The following is a 24,393-nucleotide window of genomic DNA, read 5'->3' on the forward strand; positions in this document are numbered from 1 at the left end:
AATGAATTACATTTTTTCTTTTTTGCACAGTTAGCAGAGCACACTGAAGTTGAAGTAGCCTTAAACTTTGACTTGAAACGTTATAACTTGACCACTTTTTTCAAAAAAGAATTTCAGAGGGTTATTCCGTGTTGATAAGAAAAGAGGGTAAAGGTGCAGTTAAGTTCCTCCTGTAGTGTAGGGCGCAGGAGCCCTATGGTGAAGGTGCAGGTTTGTTCTCCCATATAAAACAACTTATTCCAGCAGATACAAAGAAGAAGCCCATTTGCGGCATTCTGTGGGACCCCAAGGTCCAGTACTAGTATCAGATCCCGCGAGTGGCAGTTTACGCTCGTCAAGTTCTGGCTGTACCGGCCACATGTGCCCCAACTAAACGGCTTTTTAGCACGACAGGACTGATAGTGACTGCAAAAAGATCAATGGCTCCAGGCAGAGTGAACAAACTCACTTTTGTTACATCAATTGTAACTGAAGTCGTGTAACCGCTGATTTAAAATTGTTGGTGTTGTTAAGCCATGGTATCTGATTTGTATACAGTGTTTTTTCGATGTTGTTATTTGTTTGTTGTTTTTTTTCACTTCCTTTTCGTATGTATTTGATGAACAGGAGATGTTTGAACCTCAAACTTTGAAAGTTATACACACATTAGCCCAAATCATTAACAAGAAGAAAATGACTAAACACGGGATTTTATAGGAACAATGCGATGTTAAACATAAACACAACATAGGTTTCCCTGGGTCTAGTGGCTAAAAATGAGAATTCTACTTTGTCTGATCGACGGTGAACATAAACACTATCCGCACGGCCCAACAAATTCCTGTTTTGTCATATTGTTCTTGTATGTTCTTAGCCAACCATTTAAAAATCCTTACTAAAATCGAGGTTGAACGTGATTGGTGAAGTGGAATTTTTATTATTATTTTTAATCAGAAAAATCGGCGCACCGCCAAAAAAATTTCGGCCGCCGATACTGAATCACACATTCGCCGCCGTCATTTCGGCGTGGCGCGGCTTCGGGGACTACTCGTTACAACGGGTTCGAGCTCGGCGTTGGACTTGTTTCTACGGTAAAAAATGGAGATATGAAGAATATTTTCCTCTTTAATTAAAATTTGTATTTGTTGAGTAAAAATTTCATATGTAATTGATTTTAGGGGTTCGAAAATCAGTAAGGAATTCGATTATAGGGGAAGATGGGTCTTATACCTTCATAAATATGTATTTTCAAAAACATATTTTCGGAAAGTCTATCCTGTTGTTTGTCACGTTTGAAATCCGGGGGATTGAGTTGAAATTTTCAAGGACAATTTTTTAGGGGAGGGGGGTTTTATGACTTCAAATTCGGTGTCGGAGAGAGGGGGGAATGTGCATCCAAGCCTTATAAAAGAGTATGCATTAAGTTTTTCTTCTTCTTTATGCATGGTGTTGGTTAAGCTTCAGTCCTAGCGAACTATGATATCTTCAAGAAGGTTATGTTTCATTTCATCTTACAATTCTTGGGTCATGAATCCAAGTGATATTTCCTGCGTTTGGCTAAAATCTGGTCTTAAGTGGAAGTAACTTTAACTGAATTGGACTCTAGCTACGCCTAGGGCTACGACTCTGAGACACACTCGAACAGGGATTTTTCTCTACCAATCGAAGCCGTGACTACGACTACGGCTAAGCTCGCTGTGAGTCTGAAAATAGGAAGTCGCTTGAGAGTGAAGATGTAATCCAAGTAATACACAAAATGTAAAAAATACATCAATGCTTAACTGGCCGAGAATCCAGTTATTTGGATTAAAAGACAAAGCAGATTAATAAATAACAACAATCAGCTCTCACCTTGATCAGAAGAGTGCATCTCTAGTTGATTTAAGTTCACCATATCTGCTCTTATTGCCGATAAGAGCTGAAAGCTTGACGTTGTTCATATGCAGGAATAGCTGCTTGTCCTCACAAAGGCGCATGTCACTTTTTGAGCCGTTTCATGCCGTATTATACTTTAGAATTCCACACAACATTTCTGCTTTAATATTTTTTCCGATTGTACGTTTTTCTAGCTTATCCTGCACTATAATGAAAAACTATACAACGATCGTATTGAAGAATGAAAAGTAAAAGTGAATATTATTGCTGATCTTAGATTTCTGTTTGGCTCAGCTTCGACAGCGTTTTTCTTCGACAAATCCAAGCACCAGTAAATAACTGGACACTTATTTTGAACACTTTCAACATCGATAAGATGGTGCTGCCTCCACTCTTGCTTTACTCTGTTTCCATCTCACGATGCTTACCCTAACTTTCGAGCTAAGGGTCGAAGAGAAGCAGACTGTATTGATTGTGCTGATACTTGGTCAAACATTTATGAATATTTGTAAATTTTGCCACTGAAACAGTAGCTGTGGAAACATTTTTAAATAAATAACTAACCAACTTATCTGAAATATTATTAATAATGATAGAAGAATTTTAGGACCCTTTTTCCTTGACTTCTAGGCAGGGATGCCACCTGTCTCAAAATATCAGGAGCGTCATTGTTATGGACCTTCTTGTTAGGGCATCCCGGTGAGACTCAGTTTTATCCTGATTTTGTAAAAAGGGTGCTACGAGTTTGGTTCAAATATTAAAGTAGTGTCATCTATTAGCACAAAATGTTGACGCAACCTCATTTAGTAGCGTTTTATTACTTAGAGAAATATGATATTTTTTTCAGAATAAACATCAAATATTCGGTTTAATGACACTATTTGTCGCCCAATAATAGTTAACGATTTTAAATTATAGTATACCCCTGATTGCAAATTGTGTTAAGATTTCAGGTGACTATTGTTTTCAACAATATACTTGTCCGAAGATTTTTATAAAACTAAGCATGACTCGGAAGAATGGAATTTCAAACCCTCCATGGAAGGAAGGTAGACTTGAGGAAACCGAAAGTCTACCGAAAGTCTAGTGTCATCTATTAGCACAAAATGTTGACGCAACCTCATTTAGTAGCGTTTTATTACTTAGAGAAATATGATATTTTTTTTCAGAATAAACATCAAATATTCGGTTTAATGACAATATTTATCGCCCAATAATAGTTAATGATTTTAAATTATAGTATACCCCTGATTGCAAATTGTGTTAAGATTTCAGGTGACTATTGTTTTCAACAATATACGTGTCCGAAGATTTTTATGAAACTAAGCATGACTCGGAAGAATGGAATTTCAAACCCTCCATGGAAGGAAGGTAGACTTGAGGAAACCGAAAATTTTCAAGGTAAACACCAACTGCTAAAATTATGCAAGTATCTGTTCACTATCCCCACATACAACGCCACTGTGGAAAGAGCATTTTTGTTGCTGCAGACCTTGTGTATTGATTAAAGAAACTTATCTTCGAGGGACTGGGGAATCAATCCTCTATTGCTAGTTTAACTATAAACCGACTAGTAAGGGCTTTACGAAAATTTAAAATGGTGAAAAAGGACTTGCGGGAAAAGGGGGAGTATGATTTACTAACTGCTTCTGCTACAGCAAATTTGCTGAAATTGAATTCTAAATTAAAAGATTAGTATAACTTATTTGGTACATAGTCTTTGGTATATGATAACATCTTTTTATAGGAAACTCCAAAGTTGATAATTTCCTGTATTTTGAACCAGTAAAAATATTGGCTAATGAGTATTATTTTAAAGGTAGCACATTTATATATCTCTAGGAGTATCCCGACAGCTAGATAGGTCACTCTAGCTTAAGTTCAATTAAATTGCCCTCGCCATGAAATTAAGGTCTTTCCTGGCATAGTAAAGTATTCGAACATTACTCTTTTCCAATTCGACATTTTCCCGGGTCAAAGGAATCCCTTGACTCCCTTTATTCTATTCTATTCTTTAGAATAAAATTCCCTTTATTCTCACTGGACGTAACCATGCTGGTGCACAAATTCAAAATACTTCTAAAAATTCCTAGAAATCACCAAATCCCAAAATGAAAAAGTTTACCCGTCTAAAAGGCCTCAAAATCCCTGATGTAGGGGAGAAAATGCTTAAATGAAAGTACTGTTTATTCCCCCCTTCCCCACACTCAACTTTCAATGTTCTTCTGTCTCATATGCCAATTGTCAGCTCAATTGGCCGACTCGTTTCCAACAAAAAAGCAAATATTAACTAAATTCAACATGTTGTTGCACCCTGGATCAAACCGGGGACCAATTGCGTTTAAACCAAATATGATCAGCACTGCGGACTCCGGTATATGGAGCAAGACAATTGAAGTGGAATATAAATTATGATTCAGGTTCAAAAAGGCTCAAATCTCGTGCCAAGTCCCATATAATAAAAATTAATAACAACGAATGTCTTATTCCTTCCTTCCTACCTCTTTTAACAAATGTTTCACCCCAATTTGAACTTCTCTTGGTATAGAGGGTCGCACATACTATAATTATTTAAACAAAAGGTATGTTAATGCTGTGACCTTCTCAATTCCTCTCTCCCTCACCTCCTCTTGATCTTCTACCAAGTTTAACCAAGTAAGGTACCAAGTTTAACACAATTGCTGCACTTGTTAAGAAATTCATACCAAACAGACAATCAAACATATGAAATGGCCCCATTTCTAGTAATGCCTAATTTTGCTAGTTCTAACAAGAGACTTAACTGCCTTTAATTGGCTTCCTTGAGTCACAAAGCCTAGGCGGGCTTAGCATTTCTTAAGCTAGAAGAGCGCATTTAGTGAATACAGGAAAGATTTTACACCAGCTGATTACACCAACTGATTACACCAGTTTTGATCTAGACAGTTTATCCTCGAAGTTTTCAGAGTTTTTGCAGTGAAAGTTTTAAGTATACTGAAAATTCGACCCCTCAGCAAATCTAAATGTTTTAATGTCGAAATTTTGGAAAACCCCAGTTCCAATGCTAGACTACCAATTGTAAATTATATGTCATTTAATTTGAAACGCTTAATGCTGAATTAGACATTCAAACTTTCTTCTTCAAACGTCCATGATTTACAAATACAAAAAAATACCATGGGAATCCCGCAAGGTTCAGTTTTGGGCTCATTTCTGTTCTTAGCCTATGTTAATAATCATATTGTTGCGGTAAACCAACAGTTTGTTGCCATCAATGTCAACCCGAACCTTTCCTTGCCCAAAAAGTAGATCTCCGTCAATACATGCTAACACTCTAGTTGCTTTCGCTGACAACAGTTTTCCCGGTACTGCTGTTAAAATGAAGTCTGAGATCAGTGTCAAGCTGATTGTTTTGTTTAAAACATGATTTCCATGATTTGACAGTAATTGTCAGGCTCTAAATGCTGCTAAGTTGAGCTTTCTGATTTTTCCCGAATTTCTTTGGCTTGCCCTGAAGTATCAGAAATTCGTCTTTCAAGGGGTTTTCTTGGTAGATCCAAGGATTGGTATGCCGGTTCCTAGGTATTTTCTTGGTGATAATCTCCTCTTTAGGTATCATATTAGTCTAATTAAAATGAAGGTGTAAATTAATCTTGGAATTCTTAGAAAGCTCAGACACATTTTTGGGGGGGCTGGTTCTATTTTTTGCTTGTTTTTGCATTGTTTAATTCAGCAAGGTGTCTTTTCTTGCAAAACCATGTGAATATCAATTTTTTCTTCCTTCCTGATACCGCTCTTAAAGGTATGTGACAAAGCAAAGAACCTTAGCCTATAAAAAGATAGTGCTGTGACATGCCATTACTTGGTTTGAAGTCTCTTTATGTTCTTAACGGTGTGTCTTGTTTTTCTTCAACTAAAAAAATTCTTCTTTTGCTAATTTTTAAATGAAACTGAAATTGTTGTTTTAAAAACTCTGTTACTAAGGCATTTCAAGGAGTCCAAACTGTTATCTAGTTCTCTACCTATTACCACCAAGGATTTCCACCATTATTGTCTGAGGTCTGATGGCTGTTTACTTGTACGGATATTGTGGATATTTTTTTTGTATAATCTAGTATCTATTCAGTTCATTAATGTATGTTCCCAAGAATCCCAACCCATCCCACCAGGATCTGAATTTGGCTATTTTAAGTTACCAATGCTTACACCGAAGAAATACAAATGAAATTTCATGTCCTTAAGCTCATTTGAGGACACCATTTTCCATAGGAGAAGTTTGTTAGAAACTAAAACTACAAATAACTACTCATAGCACGACAACTCAACACCAACAAGCTGCCTGTGGCCAAGACAGTTGGTCATGCTCCTTTTCCATGCCAATCTATTCAAACATTCACTCTTTACCCCCCCCCCCCCTCATGACCTATTCCCACATCATTCAGGGATGTCCGTCTTTCCTTTGACCCGAGACGGATAGCCAAAAAGCCATAAAAAATAGTTTCTCTACTTTATTATAGTTTTAGTGGGTCAAAGATAAATTATTATTAAGAATAACTATAAGAAAACTGAAGTTGGAAATATACACAATATACATATGTATAAACACAAATAGGTTGTGTTAATGCTGCTTAAAAAAGGTAAACAATTAAAAGTTTTGAACTGCCCACCAAGAGTGTATTGGTATGCGAAAACTTGCTTGTTTCTTAGGTAAGGGGGAAATATCCCAAAACGGCAATGTGATCACTAATCCCTGATGAAAAATTGTCCAATCAAACTGATCACCTCTGAGGCTGCTAGACAGAGCCCAAAAATATATAATTTTACATTCCCTGAAGTTCATGGAAACAAAACGGTGAGGAAAAAAGGCCTTACAATCGAATATCTGAAGAACAAATACTGAAAAATAAATGGGTCCCCGGTGGCAGAGGTTCACTTCAGCGTCCATTCATTTCAGATTTCTAAAAACAATTTTCTGCATTAGATTCCTAGGTAAATTTCTTCATTATTTAAAAGTAAAAACAGTGTTTACAATAGCCAATATTTATACTCACTCAGAATCCAGGAAATTAGTAACTTTGGAGTTTTCTATAAAGAGCTATTATCCTGGCAAAAAGTATGTTGTTCAATTAAAAAAAAAGAAATAGTAATGGTACATTAGTACCAGCCCTGATTTACCCTGAGGGAGCAAAGTTTTAGTTGGCCTGAGCTCCAATATTTACTTCCCATACATTTAATACTTAATATTTATGTTCTGTGCAGGGTGCTTTGGCCTGTGTTCTGTGTAGAGGAACTTTTCATTCCACTATGTGGGATGAAAAGTTATTGTTAATATTTTCTTTATTGTTGCTGTTACCATTACTATACAGATAATATAAATCAAAATTCAGAAACGATGCACTTACACAGTAGGTGGATCTAAGATACTTTAATATCCCGAGGATTTGGGGTAGTTCTGTCAATATAGAAATAGAGTAAATAGTTCCTAATGAGGATTACGATTTTCTATACAAAACTAAAATTTAATCTGATTAAAATGAAACTCGGTCATGCTAAATCCAGAGTAATTGAAAGAAAAACTATAAATAACAATTCATTTTGTATTCAAATGGCAGCTAAATTCAAAGGAGTGTCAGGTCTGAAAAAATTTCTTTAAAAAAAGATCGGTCCTACTAATTTGCTAAATTTTTGCCAAGCATTATTATTAGTTTACATGACCAAGAAGTGTACTTACCTATTTTCAAGACTAATTCCCCCGTCATGACTTTTGATTCTTACGCTTCGGGTTTCATTGAAATTCAAGATTTTTCTAATTTGTACCAAGACAAGGATTTTTTTCTGTTTCTATGCGAGCTCTGAAAAGAACGTTTGCTTTGACAAGAGATAATTAACGTTAAGATAGCGTACTGGAAACGTATCCTGGACACCGAGTGTATTTAAAAAAAAAGAAAACATAGCAGAACGTTTTTCATTCAACAAAATGGTACACACGAATTTTTCGGTAATCGTTAAATTAACCACTTGTAAAAAAAAAAAAAATTCAACCCAATAATTACTTTGTTCTTATCAGCATCGCTTCTTTAAGCGTACTTGTATTGTTACATCCAATTTAAAACAAGTTTCAATACAAATACTTTATATCGTTTGATATTTTGACTATTTTCCATTTGTTTGTCCTCTGTGATCCATTCTTTTGTTGAACAACAGAGCAGATATTTATTTAAAAAATAAGATAGGCCTAAACACATTAACGTTCGTTTAAAAAAAGGAAATAAATTTCGTTTGTTAAACTAACTAAACTTAGTTAATGAAATTAAACTTAATTAGACTTAGTTAGTTCAACTAATTCAGTTTTAGTTAAACTTATCTTTGTAAATTAGTTTGTTGAGCTAAATTACGTGTTGTTGTAGTTAGAGGCCAAACCTATTTTTTCAGGACTTTCAAACACCCTACACTTGATGTAAATCTTCATCACGAATTTTCATTGACGTAAATTTCAATTTTTTCTACCTGGACCATTGATTTTGTACGGTCACCCCTGAAAAACCCAAAAAAAGATTAAACCCGCAACCATGATTGTCTTTCTTAGGAATTAAATAAAAAAAAAACGAGTTGTTTTAACTGAAAGTAAGAAGCGACATTAAAACTTAAAACGAACAGAAATTATTCCGTATATGAAAGGGGCTGTCCCCTCCTCAGCACCTCAGTAGTAAGAGTATATAAGAATTGACGGGTGGTTGCGTAATTTGTCTTATCTCTAGCATGTACATGAATATACAGTACAGTTTCACGTGCACATTTTAAAAAGCGAGATATTTATTATAAATTTGGAACAATATCAATCTATTGAAATGGTTAACGATAACAAACATGTTTTCAACCAGATGGGTTTTTGAAGCACATTCAGCATGGCGTTTTTTATCTTTTTTTATTTATTTTTTTTTGGGCAATTGGCATTTTTTTCTGATAGCAAGTACCATTCATTGCGATCATAGCTCTAAAACAAGGTTTAGCATTTGCAAATTGGATCATATGAAGGTGGAGACAAAGAAAAAGGGTTTAGCATTTGCGAATTGGACTGTACGAACGATATAAATTGAATAATAGGAAAAAAACAAAGCTAGATAGCATTTGCGAATTGAATCGTATGAAGATGGAGAAATAAGAGTTTAGCATTTGCGAATTGGTGATTATCAGTTAAGGTAACCCCTCGGGGTTGGTAACTCATACCTTATTTATTATAAATTTGGAACAATATCAATCTATGGAATTTGTTAACGATGATAAAATGGTCTTATGACTTGACCTAGCTTTACTTCTTCGATGTGTACTGCGTAATACACAAGTGGTGTTCGAACAGTGTTGTCAATTTAAAATAGAGTTTAACGTTATAGTATACTAAAAAGTTGATACTAAGAGAGATGTAGATGGCAAGAAAAGAATTTTAATAACGGATGGGGTGATGGCAGCGGGGTGTCTTACAGTACTTATAGTGCTGTACTTTGGGCTGAATTACTTGCGAAAAAACCCAAATGAATGAGTTGAAATGTGTTCTTGGGGAGATGAGTTGATGGCAGAACGATGTCTTAGAGTAGTTATAGTTTGATAGTGGGGGGGGCGAGTTGCTAGTGAAAAATCCGTGTGGATGAATTGAAATAAAAATTTTTAACAAGAAATCTCTGAAAAAAATATTGTTGGTGGGGATGGGGTGATGTCAGCGGGGTGTCTTAGAGTAGCTATAGTGTGATATTTTGGGGGGCGTATTGCTTACAAGAAAACCCGAGTGGATGACTTGAAAATAAAATTTTTAACTAGAAATAGCTGAAAAGTGTTTTGGGGGAGATGGCTTGATGGCAGAAGGATGTCTTAGCGTATTTATAGTGTGATAGTGGGGGGGGGGCGAATTGCTAGCGAAAAACCCAAATGAATGACTTGAAATAAAATTTTTAACGAGAAATGTCTGAATAGTGTTCTTGGGGAGATGGGTTGATGGCAGAAGGATGTCTTAGAGTAGTTATAGTGTGATAGTGGGGGGGGGGCGAATTGCTATCGAAAAACCTGAGTGGATGACTTGAAATAAAAATTTTAACGGGAAATGTCTGAAAAGTGTTCTTGGGGAGATGGGTTGATGGCAGGAGAATGTATTAGAGTAATAATAGTGTGATAGTGGGGGCGAATTTCTTGCGAAAAAACCCGAGTGGATGACTTGAAAATAAAATTTTTAACGAGAAATGGCTGAAAAGTGCTTTGGGGGAGATGGGTTGACGGCAGAAGGATGTCTTAGCGTAGTTATAGTGTGATTGTGTGGGGCGAATTGCTTCCTAAAAAACCCGAATGAATGACTTGAAATATAAATTTTAACTAGAAATGTCTGAAAAGTGTTTTGGGGGAGATGGGGCGATGTCAGAGGGGTGTCTTAGAGTAGTTATAGTGTGATAGTTGGGGTGAAATGCTAGCCTAAAATCTGAGCTAATAAGGGTCTTTGACCGTAAACTCTAGTTTTTTTTGTAAGAAAATAATGGAAAATACAATTCTCTGATTCAAATGTGAAACATAAGTCCATTTTGGATCGAAAAATAAAACTATTTCTGTAAAATCTGAGTTAATATGGGTTTTTAACCGTAAACTCTAGTTTTTTTTGTAAGAAAATTATGTAAATTGAAGGTCGTTATCTCATTGGTGAAGATACGTCACGGTTTTTTCTTGAAAAAAAAACTATGTCCGCAAATTATCATCTTTTTAGGATTTTTGAAATGGAAATCTTGTTTTTTGTAAGACATATCATGTTCGTGACAATCCTCGGATTAAAACTTGGATCGAAAGTATATTTTTGTATCGAAAAATAAAACTATTTCCATAAAATCTAAGTTAATAGGGGTTTTTGAACGTAAACTCTAGTTTTGTGTAAGAAAATTATGTAAAATACAATTCTCTGGTTCAAATGTGAAACTTAGGTCAATTTTGGATCAAAAAATAAAACTATTTCCGTAAAATCTGATCTAATAAGGGTTTTTGACCGTAAACTCTAGTTTTTTTTGTAAGAAAATTATTGAAAATACAATTCGTTGGCTCATAGGTGAAACTTAAGTCCATTTTTGGATCGAAAAATAAACTATTTCTGTAAAATCTGACCTAATCAGGGTTTTTGACCGTAAACTCTATTTTTTTGTAAGGAAATTATGGAAAATACAATTCTCTGGTTCAAATATGAAACATAAGTCCATTTTTGGATCGAAAAATAAAACTATTTCCGTAAAATCTGAGCTAATAAGGGTTTTTGACCGTAAACTCTAGTCTTTTGTAAGAAAATTATGGAAAATACAATTCGTTGGCTCATAGGTAAAACTTAAGTCCAGTTTTGGATCGAAAAATAAACTATTTCTGTAAAATCTGAGCTAATAAGGCTTTTCGACCGTAAACTCTAGTTTTTTGTAAGAAAATTATGGAAAATACAATTCTCTGTTTCAAATGTGAAATTTAAGTTCATTTTTGGATCGAAAAATAAAACTATTTCCGTAAAATCTGAGCTAATAAGGGTTTTTGACCGTAAACTCTAATTTTTTGTAAGAAAATTATGGAAGAAACAATTCTCTGGTTCAAATGTGAAACATAAGTCCATTTTTGGATCGAAAAATAATACTATTTCCGTAAAATCTGAGCTAATAAGGGTTTCTGACCGTAAACTCTAGTTTTTTTAGTAAGAAAATTGTGGAAAATACAACTTTCTAGTTCAAATGTGAAACTTAAGTCTAGTTTTGGATACTCATAATGATGAGGACTGATGCTTCTAATTCAATATTTTTTTCATAAAAACAAACACTTGCTACTGTTGCAAATACATCCAATCGTCAGCTTTCGGGTATAACCATAAAATGGAAGGTTAAAAAAAGAAAGGCTCACTCTTCTACTAATGTCATAAACCACATCATGTGGATATACCAAAAACGTTGTATGTGTGAGAATTATATAGTAGCATACTATTAGATTAACCGAAAAATAAAAAGGGTTATGGAATAAAATATCACTAAAGAATACCAAGATGAACGATAAAAAACAAAGCACCAGCAAACGTTACTACCATTGATCAAACAGTCAATGAACCAAATAATACCAAAGATGAAAAGCATATTGAGCCTGTTGATGACACACCAGTAAAACTTGTGTATGACTCAAAATGGAATAATGATTATTCTACTGATTACGAACTAAGAGAAGACAATAGCTACAATATCAAGAGAGAACATGGTGAACTATTTTATGGAACAGATTCAAAATGTCCAAAGTTAATCATTGATATTAATAATATATCATAATACATTTTTGTATTAATATTCTACATAGCATTATCTCATTAAAAATATATTATGCATTACCTTGTTATGTGTTCATTATTTTTAGAGTAAGCTAGCATATCAAACGTTTAGAATGTCTATTAAAACATCGGAGATTTAAGAAAAGGAATTTGCATACATCTATTGTCATACACGTGGGATAACATTGACAAAATCTAGGTATCAGAATGAATAAATTCTTCATCAACATCCGTTGTTGGATATGTCACTATGCCATTATGAAAAAATTGTAAGTAAGTAAGTAAGTAAGTAAGTAAGTAACAAACTCTTTCTTGAATTCACCTCTTGGATACAGAATACAGAAATTTAATTAAGGAAATTATGAAAAAAAAATTGAACAAATTCTTTATTAACATTCATTAGCGATTGCAGTCGCTTCCTAGACAGACAATACAGCAATTTCACAAAATCTAAGTACAAGAGTGATTAAATTCTATATCAACATCCAAATTCTCGGATACATAGGAAAAAGTTGACAAAATCTAAGTGTTAGAGTGAATAAATTATTTTTGTCAACATCTGTTGACAAATACATCAGAAGAATGTTAAAAAATCTAAGGGTATGAGTGAATAAATTTTTTTTATCAACATTCATTGTGAGATGCATCCAATAAGATTAACAAGATGATCATATCCGAATGAATAAATGCTTTAACCACATCCTTTATCGAATATGTCGGATAAAATTAACAAAATTTAAGTATCAGAGTGGATAAATTCTGCATCAACATCTTTTTCTCGGATACATAGGATAAAATATCAGATAAAATTGACAAAATGTAAGTATCAGATTGATTAAATTCTATATCAACATCCCTTTCTCAGGTACATGGGACAAAATTGACAAAATCTAAGTATCAGATTGATTAAATTCTATATCAACATCCCTTTCTCGGGTACATGGGATAAAATTGACAAAATTTAAGTATCAGAGAGAAATTTTTTTTTTTTATCAACATCTTTTATCAGTTACAGCAATTATAATTAACAAAATCTAAATATCAGAGTGAATAAATTCTTTTTCAGCATCCTTTGTCGGATATGTTGAATAAAATATGCGAAGTCGACATAGCTTTATTTCATTTTTTAAGGTTAATTTAGACGAGGTTACGTGCGCACACGTAACCTCGTCTAAATCAACCTTAAAAAATGAAATAAAGCGTAGGCCTTTCTTTTTTTGACCTTCCGTTGAATGCTAATACCCAAAATCTGACAATTGGATGTATCAGTAGGTAATGTGTTACCTGCAACAGTAGCAAGGAGTTGTCCTCTATCATCAATGATTATTTTTATGTTGGCATTCTCTTTGAGTGCAATCATCTCTGGAGATCTCAATCTCGCAAAACCACCAACATAAGAGTTGAGTTTTTTCGGTATTCCAAAGAAATTTAATTCCTTACTGTCATGACAATGCATGGATACATTTCCAATAGTGATACCACTTGTACTTGTTTCATAGTTTAAATACTTCTCCTTGTTGGCATTCATTGCTACAATAACCTTGTCATGTGAACACACTTTATTAAAATGTTCCATCTTCACTTTTTTTTAAAGATATGACTTATGTGTTTATCGTTCCACTGCGTAAAAAAATACTGATTTAATACATGCAATAGACTAGGTAGTGTCGATAACCGGACATAGAATACCAGTGGGAAAGCCACATCGTGTTTCTGAGCAATCATAGAGTACAATTGTTTGAGCCTTAATCATATTTTTTTAATTTTAAGATACATACAAAAAAAAAAAAAAAAATAAAGTTGAATAATTTCGAAGTTTAAAAAAAAATTGTATGTTTTTATGAAAAAAATATTGAATTAGAACCATCAGTCCTCATCATTATGAGTATCCAAAACTGGACTTAAGTTTCACATTTGAACTAGAGAATTGTATTTTCCATAATTTTCTTCCAAAAAAAACTAGAGTTTACGGTCAAGCTTCTCAGATTTTACGGAAATAGTTTTATTTTTCGATCCAAAAATGGACTTAAGTTTCACATTTGAACCAGAGAATTACATTTTCCATAATTTTCTTACAAAAAACTTGAGTTTACGGTCAAAAACCCTTATTAGCTCAGATTTTACGGAAATATTTTTATTTTTCGATCCAAAAATGGACTTAAGTTTCACATTTGAACAAGATAATTTTATTTTCCATAATTTTTTTTACAAAAAACTAGAGTTTAAGGTCAAAAACCCTTATTAGCTCAGATTTTACAGAAATAGTTTATTTTTCGATCCAAAACTGGACTTAAGTTTCACCTATGAGCCAACAAATTTTATTTTCCATAATTTACTTACAAAAGACTAGAGTTTACGGTCAAAAACCCTTATTAGCTCAGATTTTACGGAAATAGTTTTATTTTTCGATCCAAAAATGGACTTAAGTTTCACATTTGAACCAGAAAATTGTATTTTCCATAATTTTCTTACAAAAAACTAGAGTTTACGGTCAAAAACCCTTATTATGTCAGATTTTACGGAAATAGTTTATTTTTCGATCCATAACTGGACTTAAATTTCACCTATGAGCCAACGAATTGTATTTTCTATAATTTTCTTACAAAAAAAACCTAGAGTTTACGGTCAAGAACCCTTATTAGCTCAGATTTTACGGAAATAGTATTATTTTTCCATCCAAAAATGGACTTAAGTTTCACATTTGAACCAGAAAATTGTATTTTCCATAATTTTCCTATACAAAAAACTAGATTTTTGGACTTACGTTTCACCTATGAGCCAACGAATTGTATTTTCCATAATTTTCTTACACAACACTAGAGTTTACGGTCAAAAACCCTTATTAGCTCAGATTTTACGGCAATAGTTTTATTTGTCGATCCAAAAATGGACTTAAGTTTCACATTTGAACCAGAGAATTGTATTTTCCATAATTTTCTTACAAAAAAGTAGAGTTTACGGTCAAAATCCCTTATTAGCTCAGATTTTACGGAAATAGTTTTATTTTTCAATCCAAAATGGACCTAAGTTTCACCTATGAGCCAACGAATTGTATTTTCCATAATTTTTTTACAAAAAAAACTAGAGTTTACGGTCAAAAAACCTTATTAGTTCAGAATTTACGGAAATAGTTTTATTTTTCGATCCAAAATGGACCTAAGTTTCACATTTGAAGCAGAAAATTGTATTTTCTATAATTTTCTTACAAGAAACTAGAGTTTACGGTCAAAAACCCTTACTAGCTCAGATATTACGGAAATAGTTTTATTTTTCGATCCAAAAATAGACTTAAGTTTCACATGTGAACCAGAGAATTGTATTTTCCCTAATTTTCTTACAAACAACTAGAGTTCACGGTCAAAGACCCTTATTAGCTCAGATTTTGCAGAAATAGTCTATTTTTCGATCCATAACCGGACTTAAGTTTCACCTATGAGCCAGCGAATTGTATTTTTTATAATTTTCTTACAAAAAAAACTAGAGTTCAAAAACCCTTATTAGCTCAGATTTTACGGAAATAGTTTTATTTTTCGATCCAAAAATGGACTTAAGTTTCACATATGAACCAGAGAATTGTATTTTCCATAATTTTCTTACAAAAAACGAGAGTTTACGGTCAAAAACCCTTATTAGCTCAGATTTTATGGAAATAGTTTTATTTTTCGATCAAAAAATGGACTTAAGTTTCACATTTGAACCAGAGAATTCTATTTTCCATAATTTTCATACAAAAACTAGAGTTTTGGACTTACGTTTCACCTATGAGCCAACGAATTGTATTTTCCATAATTTTCTTACACAACACTAGAGTTTACGGTCAAAAACCCTTATTAGTTCAGATTTTACGGCAATAGTTTGATTTCTCGATCCAAAAATGGATTTAAGTTTCACATTTGAACCAGAAAATTGTATTTTCCATAATTTTCTTACATAAAAGTAGAGTTTACGGTCAAAAACCCTTATTATCTCAGATTTTACGGAAATAGTTTATTTTTCGATCCAAAACTGGCCTTAAGTTTCACCTATGAGCCAACGAATTGTATTTTCCATAATTTTCTTACACAACACTAGAGTTTACGGTCAAAAACCCTTATTAGCTCAGATTTTACGGCAATAGTTTTATTTGTCGATCCAAAAATGGACTTAAGTTTCACATTTGAACCAGAGAATTGTATTTTCCATAATTTTCTTACAAAAGACTAGAGTTTACGGTAAAAAACCCTTATTAGCTCAGATTTTACGGAAATAGTTTTATTTTTCGATCCAAAATGGACCTAAGTTTCACCTATGAGCCAACGAATTGTATTTTCCATAATTTTTTTACAAAAAAAACTAGAGTTTACGGTCAAAAAACCTTATTAGTTCAGAATTTACGGAAATAGTTTTATTTTTCGATCCAAAATGGACCTAAGTTTCACATTTGAAGCAGAAAATTGTATTTTCTATAATTTTCTTACAAGAAACTAGAGTTTACGGTCAAAAACCCTTACTAGCTCAGATATTACGGAAATAGTTTTATTTTTCGATCCAAAAATAGACTTACTTTTCACATTTGAACTAGAGAATTGTATCTTCCCTAATTTTCTTAAAAAAAACTAGAGTTTACGGTCAAAACCCCTTATTAGCTCAGATTTTACAGAAATAGTTTTATTTTTCGATCCATAAAAGGACTTAAGTTTCACCTATGAGCCAACGACTTGTATTTTCCATAATTGTCTTAAAAAAACGAACTATAGTTTATGATCAAACACCCCTATTAACGCCAATTATAAGGAAAGTGTTTTATTTTTCGATTCTAAATGGTCTTTATTTTAAAATTTGAATAAAAGAATTGTCATTTTCATAATTTCTTACAAAAAAAACTAGAGTTTACGGTCAAAAATCCTTATTAGCTCAGATTTTAGGCTAGCAATTCACCCCCACTATCACACTATAACTATGCTAAGACATCCCTCTGTTATCGCCCCATCTCCCCCCAAAACACTTTTCAGCCATTTCTAGTTAAAAATTTTATTTCAACTCATTTATTAGGTTTTTTCGGAAGCAATTCGCCCCCCACTTTCACACTATAACTACGCTAAGACATCCTTCTGCCATAAACCCATCTCCCCCAAAACACTTTTCAGCCATTTTTCGTTAAAAATTTTATTTTCAAGTCATCCACTCGGGTTTTTTGAAAGCACTACGCCCCCAAACTATCGCACTATAACTACTCTAAGATATCATTCTGCCATCAGCCCATCTCCCCAAGAACACTCTTCAACCATTTCTCGTCAAAAATTTTATTTCAACTCATTCAATCAAGTTTTTTCGCAAGCAATTCGACCCACAGTACAGCACTATAAGTACTCTAAGACACCCGGCTAACATCACCCCATCGCCCCCAACATATTTTTCCATACATTTTTTTTGTTAAAATTTTTACTTTCAAGTCATTCATTAGGTTTTTTCGGAAGCAATTAGTGTTATAATATACCATTATAACTATTCTAAGACATCCTTCTGCCATGGCCCCCGCTCCCAAAAATTTCTATTCAGACCTTTCTCGTTAAAAATTTCATTTCAACTTATTCATTCGGGTTTTTCGCAAGCAATTCAAACCACAGTAGAGCACTATAGCTACTCTAAGACACCCCGCTGACATCACCCCATCCCCCAAAAAATATTTTTTCAGAGATTTATTGTTAAAAATTTTTATTTCAAGTCATCCACTCGGTTTTTTCGCTAGCAATTAGCCCCCACTATCACACTATAGTTCCTCTAAGACACCCTTCTGCTATCAACCCATCTCCCCAAGAACACTTTTCAGACATTTTTCTTTAAAAATTTTACTTCAAGTTATCCACTCGGGTTTTTCGCTAGCAATTCGCCCCCAACTATCACACTATAACTTCTCTAAGACATCCTTCTGCCATCAACCCATCTCCCCAAGAACACTTTTCAGACATTTATTTTTTAAAATGTTTTTTCAACTCATTCATTTGGGTTTTTCGCTATCAATTCGCCCCCCCCTCCACTATCACACTATAACTACGCTAAGACATCCTTCTGCCATCAAGCCATCTCCCCCAAAACACTTTTCAGCCATTTCTAGTTAAAAATTTTATTTTCAAGTCATCCATTCGGGTTTTTTGTAAGCAATACGCAGCCAAACTATCACACTATTGCTACTCTAAGGCACCCCGCTGACATCACCCCATCCCCACCAAAAATATTTTTTCAGAGATTTCTTGTTAAAAATTTTTATTTCAATTCATCCATACGGGTTTTTCGCTCTCAACTCGTGCAATAGTACAACACTATAACAACTCTAAGACACCCTTCTGCCATCGCCTTATCCCCCAAAAAACCCTTTTCAGACATTTCTCGTTAAAAATTTCATTTCAACTCATTCATTCGGGTTTTTCGCAAGCAATTCGGCCCACAGTAGAGCAGTATAGGTACTCTAAGACACCCTGCTGACATCACCCCTTCCCCCAAAAAATATTTTTTCAGAGATTTCTCGTTTAAAAATTTTATTTCAAGTCATCCACTCGGGTTTTTTCGCTAGCAATTCGCCCCCCACTATCACACTATAACTACTCTAAGACATCCATCTGCCATCAACCCATCTTCCCAAGAACACTTTTCAGACATTTCTCGTTTAAATTTTTTTTTCAACTCATTCATTTGGGTTTTTTTCTAGCAATTCGCCCCCCCCCCCTCCACTATCACACTAGAACTACTCTAAGACATCCTTAAACCATCAAGCCATTTGCCACAAAACACTTTTTAGCCATTTCTCGTTAGAAATTTTATGTTCAACTCTTCCACTCGGGTTTTTTTGTAAGCAATACACCCCAAAACTATCACACTATAACTACTCTAAGACAACCCCACTGACATCACCCCATCCCCACCAACAATATTTTTTCAGAGATTTCTTGTTAAAAAATTTTATTTCAAGTTATCCACGCGGGTTTTTCGCTAGCAACTCGCCCCCCACTATCACACTATAACTACTCTAAGACATCCTTCTGCCATCAACTCATCTCCCCAAGAACACATTTCAACTCACTCATTTGGGTTTTTTCGCAAGCAATTCGGCCCACAGTACAGCACTATAAGTACTCTAAGACACCCCGCTGCCATCACCTCATCCGTTATTAAAATTCTTTTCTTGCCATCTACATCTCTCTTAGTATCAACTTTTTAGTATACTATAACGTTAAACTCTGTTTTAAATTGACAACACTGTTAAAACGAAACAATAGTCAAAAAAAAGAAGAGAAAAACGAGGATTATACAAGCCAGTGAAACATATGGAGTAAAATGCAAATATTTCAGTCAAGACCTCCACTTGACCGTCCTCAGTGCAAGATAATAACATCAAAATTACTAATAAAAATCCATGGATACTGTAAAAGAAAAATTTTCAAACCTTGAAACGAAGCGCAACTAAAATTTGAAGACCCTCTCCATGTAACGGTGAAAGGGTAACTGAATGAAAAAATACATGGGAACTCAATTTTTTAAATTATACAAAGCATTTTTAAAAGCTAAACATTTTCCAGGTAAAATATCATCACAAATTAGGTTAGGTTAGTAAATGTGATTTTTTTTTAATATTTAAGTAAAAACGATCAGAATTAATTAGCTCATTATAAATGGGGCTTAAATAGGTTTCTCCCGTGTCTCTATTGAGAGCTACCTTTCGGTGAATTTACTTCCTTATCTCAACTGCCTCCCTGAATACTTGGATGAGACCTTTAACAGGGGCAATAATGGAGGTGTTATCGAATAAAACGAAATGGTGCGGGTTGTCATACACATGCTGAGCCAAGGCGGAATCGAAAATCTCAGGCCTTTGGCATAGCTCCATAGCTTTGTCGATTCAGGACCTGTGTTCCAATAATCTCTCCCCCAATTGCTTAAGGGTTCTTCCAACATAGAAACAACCGCAAGAACATGGAACGCTATTAACAACACTGCCTAAAATAGGGCTCGTTTTATCTTTACCACTGTTAAAATAGTTCTCGACTTCATTATAATTTTCTAAGGTGACATTCAAGTCGTGTTTTTTAAAACTTCTTTGCATTTTGTCACCTAATTTGGAAAAAAAGGGTAAAAAAATAAAGACTTTCTGATCATTCATTAAAAGGATAATATCTTTCGAAGGTTGTGGAGATGAAAAATACTTTTCTGACTTTTTTTGTCTTTTTTCTATGATGGATTCCAGTAACTTGATGGGACATCCATTGCAAAACAAAATGTCCTTCAGATAATTTAATTCTGGGATTATATGAGCCTTTGAACAAATTCTTATTATACGATCAACTAAATATATAAATGCTCCTCTTTTTACACAAGGAGGGTGATTGGAAGAAAAATGCAAATAACTATCATTATTTGTACGTTTTCTATAAATTGAATATTCAAGGCTGAGAGATTTATTGAAGATTAAGACGTCTAAAAAAGGCAGTTTATGATTATCTTCCAGTTCCAAGGTGAACTGAAGGTTGGAATCGAAACTATTAAGATGAAGTAAAAAAGCGTTAAGTTCTATCTCTCCGTGATTCCAGACAGGGATCACATCATCGACAAACCGGCCCCAGAACCAGTGTTTCAGAGGAAAAGTATTCAAAGCGGAGGTTTCAATAAAAAAACCATCTGGTTGAAAACATGTTTGTTATCGTTAACCATTTCCATAGATTGATATTGTTCCAAATTTATAATAAATATCTCGCTTTTTAAAATGTCCACATGAAACTGTACTGTATATTCATGTACATGCTAGAGATAAGACAAATTACGCAACCACCCGTCAAATCTTACATACTCTTACTACTCACCTCGCTCTTTACGCTAAAGTTTTTCATTGTTTAAAAAAAATAGAGTTGTGAGAAAGTCAAACTTTATCGTAAAGAGCGAGGCGTTGAAGAGGGGACAGCCCCTTCCATATAGGTAATAATTTCTGTTCGTTTTAAGTTTTAATGTCGCTCCTTACTTTCAGGTAAAAAACAATTTTTTTTTATTTAATTTCTGATAGTTTTTGAATAAATGCAAGTTTTGATCTTGGCTCACAGTAAATGAATGATTAGAACCAAATTTTCATATCAATTTACTTTTATTTGGTTAAATGGCTTTCTTGAAACTTATTTAATTTTATGTACGAACGTTTTTACTAGTAATAAATATACGTAACTTACGAATTAACTTACGTAACGAACTTCTATATTCATATATTTTTAATACGTATTTTAGGGGGTTCGCCCCCTAGTCAATACCTTGCTCTTTAAGCTAAAGTTCAAATTTTGTTCCAATTCTTTGAAAATGACCGCTTAATCAAAAAGGCCGTTAATTAGAATAAATAGCTCTAATGAAAGTACTAAAAAATCTTTGGCTTAAAGAGCGAGGTATTGACTAGGGGTGAACCCAATCATATATGTAATATTTTCTGTTCGATTAAAGTTTTGATGTTGCTGCTGTTGCAGTTGAAAAACTTGTTTTTTTATATTCAATTTCTGATCTTTTTTTTAAATAATGCTGGGAATTCCGGCGTCCCCTTCATAGCAATTTCCCTTCCCCCATGATAACTTCCTTTATGGAAAGATCCTTCCAACTAACCCCCGATCCCCCCCCCCCACTACTAGGAAAAATCTCCCCTGAAAACGTCTGTATACTTCCCAATAACCAATACTATATGTTAACATTAAGTAATGCTCATGACTTTCAGCCCTCCCCGCGGAAAATTCGGGGGATTAAGTCATCTTAAAAGACATACTTATAATATTTTCGAACATGTTGAACAAAATGGCTATCTCAAAATTTTGATCAGGTACTTTGGGGAAAAAATTAGCGTGGGAGGGGGCCTAGTTGCCCTCTATTTTTTGGGCACTTAAAATATGCACTAGAACTTTTAATTGCCATTCCAATGAGCCCTCCCACGATATTCTAGGACCACGGGGTCGATACGATCACCCCTGGGGAAAAAAAAACAAAAAAAAACAAATAGCCTTAACACGCACCCGTGATCTTTCTTCTGGTATAAAATGCAAAATTCCACATTTTTGTAGATAGGAGGTTGAAACCTCTACAGTAGTCTTCTCTGATACGCGGAATATGATGGTGTGATTTTCATTAAGGTTCTATAACTTTAAAGGGGTCTTTCCCCCTTTTTTCGAAAATCAGCCAAATTTCCTCAGGCACGTAACTTTTGATAGGTATGACTAAACTTGATGAAACTTATATATTTGAAATCAGCATTAAAATCTGATTCTTTTGATGTATCTTCTGATGTATCAAAATACCGTTTTCTAGAGTTTCGGTTACCATTGAGCCGGGTCGCTCCTTACTTACAGTTCGTTACCACGAACTGTTTGAAACACAAAAGTTATGTACTGTTGCAGATAGAGGGCCGAAACCATCATTTCAGTATTTTAATGAAGTTCTAGTAATTCTTTCGTTCTAATAATTTTGACAGTCCTCTTGGCCATTTCTCTACCTTAACCATTAATTCTGTACGGTCACCAAGGCAGGGGTGAACGTTAAGTTTGAGGGGGGATTCGTTTTAGGGGAGATACTACAAGAAAATGCTTTAAAAAACGTATCAAAAATTTGTTTATATCCGTTTATAGGTTGTCACCCCTGAAAAATTCAGAAAAAAAACGACAAGAAACAATCAAACAATTAGACACGTCTTTTTTAGAAAAAAAAAATACAGCAACCTTGACTGTTTTTTTTAGGAAAAAAGAGCAAATTTTGCATTGTTGCAGATAGAGGGGGAAAATCATCTTTTCCAGATTTTCAAGGCCGCTATATTTGATGATTTAAGTGGCATTACGTGTTTTCGACAATTACTGATATTTGCTCATTTTAATAATTTGGACGGTTCTCTTGTCTTTTTCTCTATTCATTGATTCGACTCTGTCACTCATGGAAAAAAACAACAACAACTACACAATCGATTAAACAAGCATCCATGACAATGTTTTCCAGGAAAAACACAAAATTTTTGACCCCCCCCCCTACCCAGGTCTTCCAAATTAACGCTACTGTTGACGCTGCTTCTTTCTTAACTTCTCAGATAGGACAAGAACAGATCGGAAATTCCACATTTTCATTTTATTCACTTTTTCCACAGTTTGTTTGTTTTACAATATAGCTAGAACCTCGAAAAATGTACTTCATCTTTTTCTTTTCAGGTTCATCTGTACCGCTTAGGCCTGTCAGTGTCATATCTGCTGATTTGAGCTATAGATGAGTTGAACACTATTAAAAGATATAACAGAATGGCTTTTTGGTTCGACTTTACGGAAGCACACATTCAGAAAATTAAGAATAGCTGGTTAAAACTGCATTGTATCTCAAACTGTAACTGCTTGTTCTTCATTTTAACGTTTTGCGTTGTCCAGCGCTTATACTATACCTGAGTTTAGTGAAAATTTGTGTTGACAAAATTTAATGATTTGCGTTCCACGTTGACGTGAATTTTCGGAGCAATTTCGAAGAAACAAATTTTCGTTCTGTGAAATTTGCAGAAACACCGAGAAATTCGGGTTATTAGAAGCGTTGCTTTTCAACTTTCCCAGTACATGTCGAAACTTCTATTTTATCAATTGTAAATTCATGTTACGTTTCAAGGACTTCCTAAAAGGATAAAGTATAAAGATCTCAAAAAACCCATTGTTGACGCATAAGGCGATAAATCGACGTTTCGGTGGCTGAACATTTTTTTACACAAACAAGTAGGAAGCCTATCGCCCAACCTTGTGGCAGCAAGGATATATCCCTGTGTTTCCTCTTGTCAAGAAGAGCATTAATACACTGTGCTGCCACAGAGTCAAAGAATTCCTAAATTAGAACAAAAATTCCACGTCTATTATTTTATGTACTATGTTTGCTTCCGAGATTGAAAATCAACTTTTTTTGTACCTTGCTTCAGAATAAAATTCTTAGAATATATTTTAATGGAATTAAATCTAGCAGTCAGTTTTCATAGGCTATACAGTAGCGAATACAAGTCTTCTTTTTTGTTGAATTACAGAAGAAAAGGGGATGGGAAAGTCTCAGCCGGGAGCCATGAACAATAAACCCCAAAATTAGCAGAATCTATTCCTTATAGGAGGGGGTTGCCCCTTCCTAATTCTCAACCTCCCGCACGTGATCGTAGAAACTTTGGAGGATGCTCATTAGTTCGGAAATTGAGAGTTCTAGTCCCTTAAGACATGCGATCGACATTTTGAGGTACCTAATTTTTACTTTCTCCGTGG

The 24,393-nt window shown here is 34.1% G+C and overlaps 1 long non-coding RNA gene across 1 annotated transcript in view; it reads left to right on the forward strand.

Moving 5' to 3' along the window:
- The window catches only part of LOC148945125 (uncharacterized), a 210,738-nt gene extending 186,659 nt beyond the window's left edge, over positions 1-24,079 (forward strand). Inside the window, exons 2-3 of the long non-coding RNA XR_016142739.1 lie at positions 3,123-3,255; positions 23,326-24,079. This is a non-coding gene — a long non-coding RNA (uncharacterized LOC148945125). The remainder of the gene's footprint in view (positions 1-3,122; positions 3,256-23,325) is intronic.
- Positions 24,080-24,393: the final 314 nt, after the last annotated feature.

Source organism: Artemia sp. Qi Xiang Cuo, chromosome 13, assembly GCF_049724085.1.
Source record: "Artemia sp. Qi Xiang Cuo chromosome 13, ASM4972408v1, whole genome shotgun sequence".
Classification (NCBI taxonomy): domain Eukaryota; kingdom Metazoa; phylum Arthropoda; class Branchiopoda; order Anostraca; family Artemiidae; genus Artemia; species Artemia sp. Qi Xiang Cuo.